The sequence below is a fragment of the Oncorhynchus gorbuscha genome, unplaced genomic scaffold (genome assembly GCF_021184085.1).
Source record: "Oncorhynchus gorbuscha isolate QuinsamMale2020 ecotype Even-year unplaced genomic scaffold, OgorEven_v1.0 Un_scaffold_12663, whole genome shotgun sequence".
NCBI lineage: Eukaryota > Metazoa > Chordata > Actinopteri > Salmoniformes > Salmonidae > Oncorhynchus > Oncorhynchus gorbuscha.
Genome location: NW_025754982.1, coordinates 1 through 8366, shown reverse-complemented (window position 1 = coordinate 8366; position 8366 = coordinate 1). Strand labels below are relative to the sequence as shown.

Sequence of the window (8366 nt, the reverse complement as noted above, 5' to 3'; positions counted from 1 at the left end):
CCCTCCAGGTGTGTCACCTCACCGGCCTGGTCCCAAACAAATCATTCTGACCCCCAACCCCATTGTTGTCTGCCCCTCTAAATGAGCTGGGTAAGTGTGTGACAAATGTTTAGGAAAATCCTCCTGGCTAACCAGAGAGCTATGTAGTAATGTTACTATTTTGCTGATACCTTTCCAGTTCTTTCAGATTTTGCAAGAGGGACTCAACAAGGGTGTAGGAGAGGTGGCAAGGGATTGGTTTGGAACCAGGCCCAGGAACCCCTCAGGCTATCTGGAAGTGCTTCTTAAGATTCAGACTCAGATTCGCTCTTTGTCTTTTATCTCTCTATTGCTCTTTTTCATCTTCATCATTTCCCCCTTTGGAAAAACTGCGTCCTGATAGGAGTTTCTCTGTGTCTGTGTGTTTCATTTGGTCCTTACCACCTGCCCTCCTCCTCCTACCGGGGCTGTCTTCCGTCCTGCCAGGTCTGTTTTCAAGCCTTTTATCTTCTCTGAGTCTGTGACCCCAGTGTCGTGGGTGATCTCCCCACAGTACGGCCCAGACGACCCGGTCAGGAAGCAGCCGCGCTTCCAGAGCCTAGTGGACCGCAGGCACGACCTGTACAAGGCCCATGAGGGGGCCCTGCAGACTATGGAGACCAACCCGGTACGTGTAGGAGGGGTTAGAATCAAATATGGGTAGAGTATGCCATGGCCTAATGTAATAGGCAACACTTTCATCATGTTATATATATATTTTTTACATGAGTGTGGGTATGGACTGATGGATATTATGTGACGTACGTTACCGACTATGAACTTTCAGAATTTCCTATAAACGTCACAAATTGCTGTTTGTCAGGTCTTCTCCGCTTGTGCTTGTGTGTGGGGGCGTTAATGTGTGTATTTTTGCACGTGTGTGCTTCTGTCCCTCAGGACGCAGGGAATGCTCTGACTGAGACGTTGAGGATGTTGGAGGGCCAGTGTCTGACGGACATATCAGCCCTGCTCAGTGGAGAAACACCAGCAGAAGAGGAACTGGGGGACCTGTTCTTTGACTGTGTGGACACGGAGCTGAAGTTCTACCAGTGAGGAGGTAAGAACCGTGTGTGTGTGTGTGTAGTAGTAGTAGTAGTAGTAGTGTATGTCTCTGTTTCAGAAGTACAGTCACCTTCTCATTACGCCAATGCTGCCTCCAGTTGCTCTCTGTTACAGCGCCCTCATGTGGAGATCGCTAGTGCTCGCAGATCGGCAGGAGATGGCCCTGGGACTGTTTCGTCCTGTGCTCCTGTTAGATTGGCTCCCTCCCGTCTCATGCACTAGAACCCTCTTGATGCCATTCCATCCATCATTGACACAGAATATAAATGTCTTAACGTTCCATGGGATTGGAGCATCATTGTCATTTGTATCACTTTAGGGAGCAACGCTCGCCCCACATTAGTGAGTATGTGATAGACCACTACAGGAGTGTACAGTTCCAGTCAAAAGTTTGGACACACCTACTCATTCAAGTGCTTTTCTTGTTTGACTATTTTCTACATTGTAGAATAATAGTTAAGATGTCAAAACTATAAAAACACATATGGAGTCATGTAGTAACCAAAGTTTAAAGGTTTAAACCAATCCAAATATATTTGATATTCTTCAAAGTAGCCATCCTTTTCCTTGGTGACAGCTTTGCACACTCTTGGCTTTCTCTCAACCAGTCTAACCTGGAATGCTTTTCCAACGGTCTTGAAGGAGTTTCCACATATGCTGAGCACTTGTTGGCTGCTTTTCCTTCACTCTGCGGTCCAACTCATCCCAAACCATCTCAATTTGGTTGAGATCGGGGATTGTGGAGGCCAGGTCATCTGATGCAGCACTCCATCACTCTCCTTGGTCAAATAGCCCTTATACAGCCTGGAGGTGTGTTGGGTCATTGTCCTGTTGAAAAACAGAGTCCCGCTAAGCCAGATGGCATGGCGTATCGTTGCAGAATACAGTGGTAGCCATGCTGGTTAAGTGTTCCTTGAATTCTAAATAAATCACTTAGTGTCACCAGCAAAGCACCATCACACCTCCTCCTCCATGCTACACAGTGGGAACTACACATGCAGAGATCATCCATTCACCCACTCTGCGTCTCACAAAGACACAGTGGTTTGAACCAAAAATCTCAAATTTGGACTCATCAGACCAAGGGACAGATTTCCACCAGTCTAATGTCCATTAATCATGTTTCTTGGTCCAAGCAAGTCTCTTCTTCTTATTGGTGTCTTTTAGTAGTGTAGTAGGTTGTCCCTTGGGGGTATCCGTACATATGTAGGACATGCGAGGGTTAGGTTAATAAACAGGTTGGAGCTAGAACCTCGTTGTCACGCGTCTTTATTTTAGATCATACTACATGGTGTCAGAAGTGGTTTTAAAATTCACATAAATGTGAAGAACGTACCAAGTAAATCATACATTCAGGCTGTTTCAAAGCAGGGAGGGCACAGTGTTGGAGATAAAACAGCGCATATCATTATTTTGCTAGCTAACGAGCAAGGACTAAGCTACTGCTAAGCAACATGTTGCAAGAGGAAGAAGCTGGCGGGATTTCAGGGTTTGCGACTCCCAAGTTCAACGGGCTCTGGCGCAAACACGGACAGGCCAGTGGCTAGTGCTGACGGATTTCGCATTAGTCCCCGGAGAATTTTGTTTGTATGGACATTCAAAACTGGCCGAAATGGATCAGGCGCTTTGAAAGGTACAGGGTGGCATCAGGCTTAAACGTGAAACGTGAAAAAATGAGGCATTTCAAGTTAATACACTGATCTAATCTATGGGCGATGAAGCCGATGATATATTAAATGCTTCAACGTTGACCGAGGAAGAGAAACTTAACTACAGTGCCGTCAAAGACTGGTTTGAAACGCATTTTGTAGGGAGACACAACATTCTATTTGAAAGAGCTAGGTTTATAATATGCGCAAACAGCTGCAGGGTGAAACTGTCATGCAGGTGAAAGAGGACCCAAACGCGACTTAACAGAAACAGAGTTTATTAATGTTCAAAACGGAATAACAGAAATCCTCTAGATTTGTAGAGGGGAAAACAACTGGAGAAGCGGCCACAGACTGCAGGTCGATTCGGGTAGGCGCAGGCCGTAGTCGACTGAGACACCTGCTCACACGCAGCGTCTGATGAAGGCACAAAACACGACAGGACAGGGTGATACACAATCACGGCAAAAACACGACAGGACAGGGCGAAACGCAATCACAGCATGGTGAATACAATACAAGGAACCGACGGAACAGGAACGGATCACAAAGGAATAAATAGGGACTCTAATCAGGGGAAAGGATCGGGAACAGGTGTGGGAAGACTAAATGATGATTAGGGGAATAGGAACAGCTGGGAGCAGGAACGGAACGACAGAGAGAAGAGAGAGCGAGAGAGTGAGAGAGGGAGGGGGAGAGAGAGGGATAGAAGGAGGGAAAGAACCAAACAGGACCAGCAGAGGGAAACGAATAGCATGGGGAGCACAGGGACAAGACATGACAATAAATGACAAACATGACAGTACCCCCCACTCACCGAGCGCCTCCTGGCGCACTCGAGGAGGAATCCTGGCGGCAACGGAGGAAATCATCGATGAGCGAACGGTCCAGCACGTCCCGAGACGGAACCCAACTCCTCTCCTCAGGACCGTAACCCTCCCAATCCACTAGGTATTGGTGACCCCGTCCCCGAGAACGCATGTCCATAATCTTATGTACCTTGTAAATAGGTGCGCTCTCGACAAGGACGGGAGGGGGGAGGGAAGACGAACGGGGGTGCGAAGAAAGGGCTTAACACAGGAGACATGGAAGACAGGATGGACGCGACGAAGATGTCGCGGAAGAAGCAGTCGCACAGCGACAGGATTGACGACCTGGGAGACACGGAACGGACCAATGAACCGCGGAGTCAACTTACGAGAAGCTGTCGTAAGAGGAAGGTTGCGAGTGGAAAGCCACACTCTCTGGCCGCAACAATACCTTGGACTCTTAATCCTGCGTTTATTGGCGGCTCTCACCGTCTGTGCCCTGTAACGGCAAAGTGCAGACCTCACCCTCCTCCAGGTGCGCTCACAACGTTGGACGAACGCTTGAGCGGAGGGAACGCTGGACTCGGCAAGCTGGGATGAGAACAGAGGAGGCTGGTAACCCAGACTACTCTGAAACGGAGATAACCCGGTAGCAGACGAAGGAAGCGAATTGTGAGCGTATTCTGCCCAGGGGAGCTGTTCTGCCCAAGACGCAGGGTTTCTGAAAGAAAGGCTGCGTAGTATGCGACCAATCGTCTGATTGGCCCTCTCTGCTTGACCGTTAGACTGGGGATGAAACCCGGAAGAGAGACTGACGGACGCACCAATCAAACGACAGAACTCCCTCCAAAACTGTGACGTGAATTGCGGGCCTCTGTCTGAAACGGCGTCTAACGGGAGGCCATGAATTCTGAATACATTCTCAATAATGATTTGTGCCGTCTCCTTAGCGGAAGGAAGTTTAGCGAGGGGAATGAAATGTGCCGCCTTAGAGAACCTATCGACAACCGTCAGAATCACAGTCTTCCCCGCAGACAAAGGCAGACCGGTAATGAAGTCTAAGGCAATGTGAGACCATGGTCGAGAAGGAATGGGGAGCGGTCTGAGACGACCGGCAGGAGGAGAGTTACCCGACTTAGTCTGCGCGCAGTCCGAACAAGCAGCCACGAAACGGCGCGTGTCACGCTCCTGAGTCGGCCACCAAAAGCGCTGGCGAATAGACGCAAGAGTGCCTCGAACACCGGGATGACCCGCTAACTTGGCAGAGTGAGCCCACTGAAGAACAGCCAGACGAGTGGAAACAGGAACGAAAAGGAGGTTACTAGGACAAGCGCGCGGCGACGCAGTGTGTGTGAGTGCTTGCTTAACCTGTCTTTCAATTCCCCAGACTGTTAACCCGACAACACGCCCATAAGGAAGAATCCCCTCGGGATCAGTAGAAGCCACAGAAGAACTAAACAGACGGGATAAGGCATCAGGCTTGGTGTTCTTGCTACCCGGACGGTAAGAAATCACAAACTCGAAACGAGCGAAAAACAACGCCCAACGAGCTTGACGGGCATTAAGTCGTTTGGCAGAACGGATGTACTCAAGGTTCTTATGGTCTGTCCAAACGACAAAAGGAACGGTCGCCCCTCCAACCACTGTCGCCATTCGCCTAGGGCTAAGCGGATGGCGAGCAGTTCACGGTTACCCACATCATAGTTGCGCTCAGATGGCGACAGGCGATGAGAAAAATAAGCGCAAGGATGAACCTTATCGTCAGACTGGAAGCGCTGGGATAGAATGGCTCCCACGCCTACCTCTGAAGCGCCAACCTCGACAATGAATTGTCTAGTGACGTCAGGAGTAACGAGGATAGGAGCGGACGTAAAACGTTCTTTTAGAAGATCAAAAGCTCCCTGGGCGGAACCGGACCACTTAAAACACGTCTTGACAGAAGTAAGAGCTGTGAGAGGGGCAGCAACTTGACCGAAATTACGAATGAAACGCCGATAGAAATTAGCGAAACCTAAAAAGCGCTGCAACTCGACACGTGACCTTGGAACGGGCCAATCACTGACAGCTTGGACCTTAGCGGAATCCATCTGAATGCCTTCAGCGGAAATAACGGAACCGAGAAAAGTAACGGAGGAGACATGAAAAGAGCACTTCTCAGCCTTTACGTAGAGACAATTCTCTAAAAGGCGCTGTAGAACACGTCGAACGTGCTGAACATGAATCTCGAGTGACGGAGAAAAAATCAGGATATCGTCAAGATAGACAAAAACAAAAATGTTCAGCATGTCTCTCAGAACATCATTAACTAATGCCTGAAAAACAGCTGGCGCATTGGCGAGACCGAACGGCAGAACCCGGTACTCAAAATGCCCTAACGGAGTATTAAACGCCGTTTTCCACTCGTCCCCTCTCTGATGCGCACGAGATGGTAAGCGTTACGAAGGTCCAACTTAGTAAAGCACCTGGCTCCCTGCAGAATCTCGAAGGCTGATGACATAAGGGGAAGCGGATAACGATTCTTAACCGTTATGTCATTCAGCCCTCGATAATCCACGCAGGGGCGCAGAGTACCGTCCTTCTTCTTAACAAAAAGAACCCCGCCCCGGCCGGAGAGGAAGAAGGCACTATGGTACCGGCGTCAAGAGACACAGACAAATAATCCTCGAGAGCCTTACGTTCGGGAGCCGACAGAGAGTATAGTCTACCTCGAGGAGGAGTGGTCCCCGGAAGGAGATCAATACTACAATCATACGACCGGTGAGGAGGAAGGGAGTTGGCTCGGGACCGACTGAAGACCGTGCGCAGATCATGATATTCCTCCGGCACTCCTGTCAAATCGCCAGGTTCCTCCTGAGAAGTAGGGACAGAAGAAACGGGAGGGATGGCAGACATTAAACACTTCACATGACAAGAAACGTTCCAGGATAGGATAGAATTACTAGACCAATTAATAGAAGGATTATGACATACTGACCAGGGATGACCCAAAACAACAGGTGTAAGCGGTGAACGGAAAATCAAAAAAGAAATAGTCTCACTGTAGTTACCAGATACTGTGAGGGTTAAAGGAGTAGTCTCAAATCTGATACTGGGGAAGATGACTACCATCTAAAGTAGAACATGGGCGTACCTTATCTAACTCTCTGAAAGGAATGTCATGTTTCCGAGACCGTAGCCCGTCCATGAAACAACCCTCAGCCCCCAGAGTCTATCAAGGCACTACATGTAGCACCCGAACCGGTCCAGCGTAGGTGGACCGACAAAGTAGTACAGGACTTTGATGGAGAGACTTGAGTAGTTGCGCTCACCTGTGGCCCCTCCGCTTACAGATGAGCTCTGGCTACTGGACATGAATTAACAAAATGTCAGCAACTCCTAATAGAGGCACGGGCGGTTGGTGATCCTCAGTTCCCTCTCCTTGTCGAATGCGAAGAATCCCTCCCAGCTGCATGGGCTCAGTCTCTCCAAAGCCAGAGGGGAGATGGTTGCGATGCGGAGCAAGGAAACACCGTTGATGCGAGCTCTCTTCCACGAGCGGTGACGAAGATCTACCGTCGTTCTATGCGGATGGCGAGAGCAATCAAAGGTCCACATCTGAAGGAACCTCCCGGGAAGAATCTCATCCTTAACCACAGCGTGGAGTCCCCCTCAAGAAAACAGCCGAGCAGCGCCGGCTCGTTCCACTCCAGAGGCAACAGAGTCGAAACTCAATGGAATAATCCGTTATGGACCGTTCACCTTGGCATAAGGAAGCCAGGGCCCTAGAAGCCTCCCCACCAAAAACTGAACGGTCAAAAACCCAGATCATCTCCTCTTTAAAGTTCTGGAAATCGTTAGAGCAAACAGCCCTTGCCTCCCAGATAGCTGTGCCCCATTCTCGAGCCCGGTAGTGCAGGAGTGAAATGACGTAAGCAACCGAGCTCTCTCTCTAGAGTATGTGTTGGTTGGAAGGAGGAAGAACACAATCTCACACTGCGTGAGAAAGGAGCGGCACTCAGTGGGCTGCCCGGAGTAGCAAGGTGGGTTATTAACCCTAGGTTCTGGAGGCTCGGCAGGCCAGGAAGTAACAGGTGGCACGAGACGTAGACTCTGGAACTGTCCAGAGAGGTCGGAAACCTGAGCAGCCAGGTTTTCCACGGCCTGGCGAGCAGCAGACAATTCCTGCTCGTGTCTGCCGAGCATGGCTCCTTGGATCTCGACGGCAGTGTAACGAGCGTCTGAAGTCGCTGGGTCCATTCCTTGGTCGGTTCCTTCTGTCATGCAGGTGAAAGAGGACCCAAACGCGACTTAACAGAAACAGAGTTTATTAATGTTCAAAACGGAATAACAGAAATCCTCTAGATTTGTAGAGGGGAAAACAACTGGAGAAGCGGCCACAGACTGCAGGTCGATTCGGGTAGGCGCAGGCCGTAGTCGACTGAGACACCTGCTCACACGCAGCGTCTGATGAAGGCACAAAACACGACAGGACAGGGTGATACACAATCACGGCAAAAACACGACAGGACAGGGCGAAACGCAATCACAGCATGGTGAATACAATACAAGGAACCGACGGAACAGGAACGGATCACAAAGGAATAAATAGGGACTCTAATCAGGGGAAAGGATCGGGAACAGGTGTGGGAAGACTAAATGATGATTAGGGGAATAGGAACAGCTGGGAGCAGGAACGGAACGACAGAGAGAAGAGAGAGCGAGAGAGTGAGAGAGGGAGGGGGAGAGAGAGGGATAGAAGGAGGGAAAGAACCAAACAGGACCAGCAGAGGGAAACGAATAGCATGGGGAGCACAGGGACAAGACATGACAATAAATGACAAACATGACA

The 8366-nt window shown here is 49.7% G+C and overlaps 1 long non-coding RNA gene across 1 annotated transcript; it reads left to right on the top strand.

Annotated features, from left to right (window-relative positions):
- Positions 1-85: 85 nt before the first annotated feature.
- Positions 86-1576, top strand: LOC124030568. The gene is made up of 3 exons (XR_006837986.1): positions 86-646; positions 916-1075; positions 1195-1576. It is a non-coding gene; the product is annotated as an uncharacterized LOC124030568 (long non-coding RNA).
- The last annotated feature ends 6790 nt before the right edge of the window (positions 1577-8366 follow it).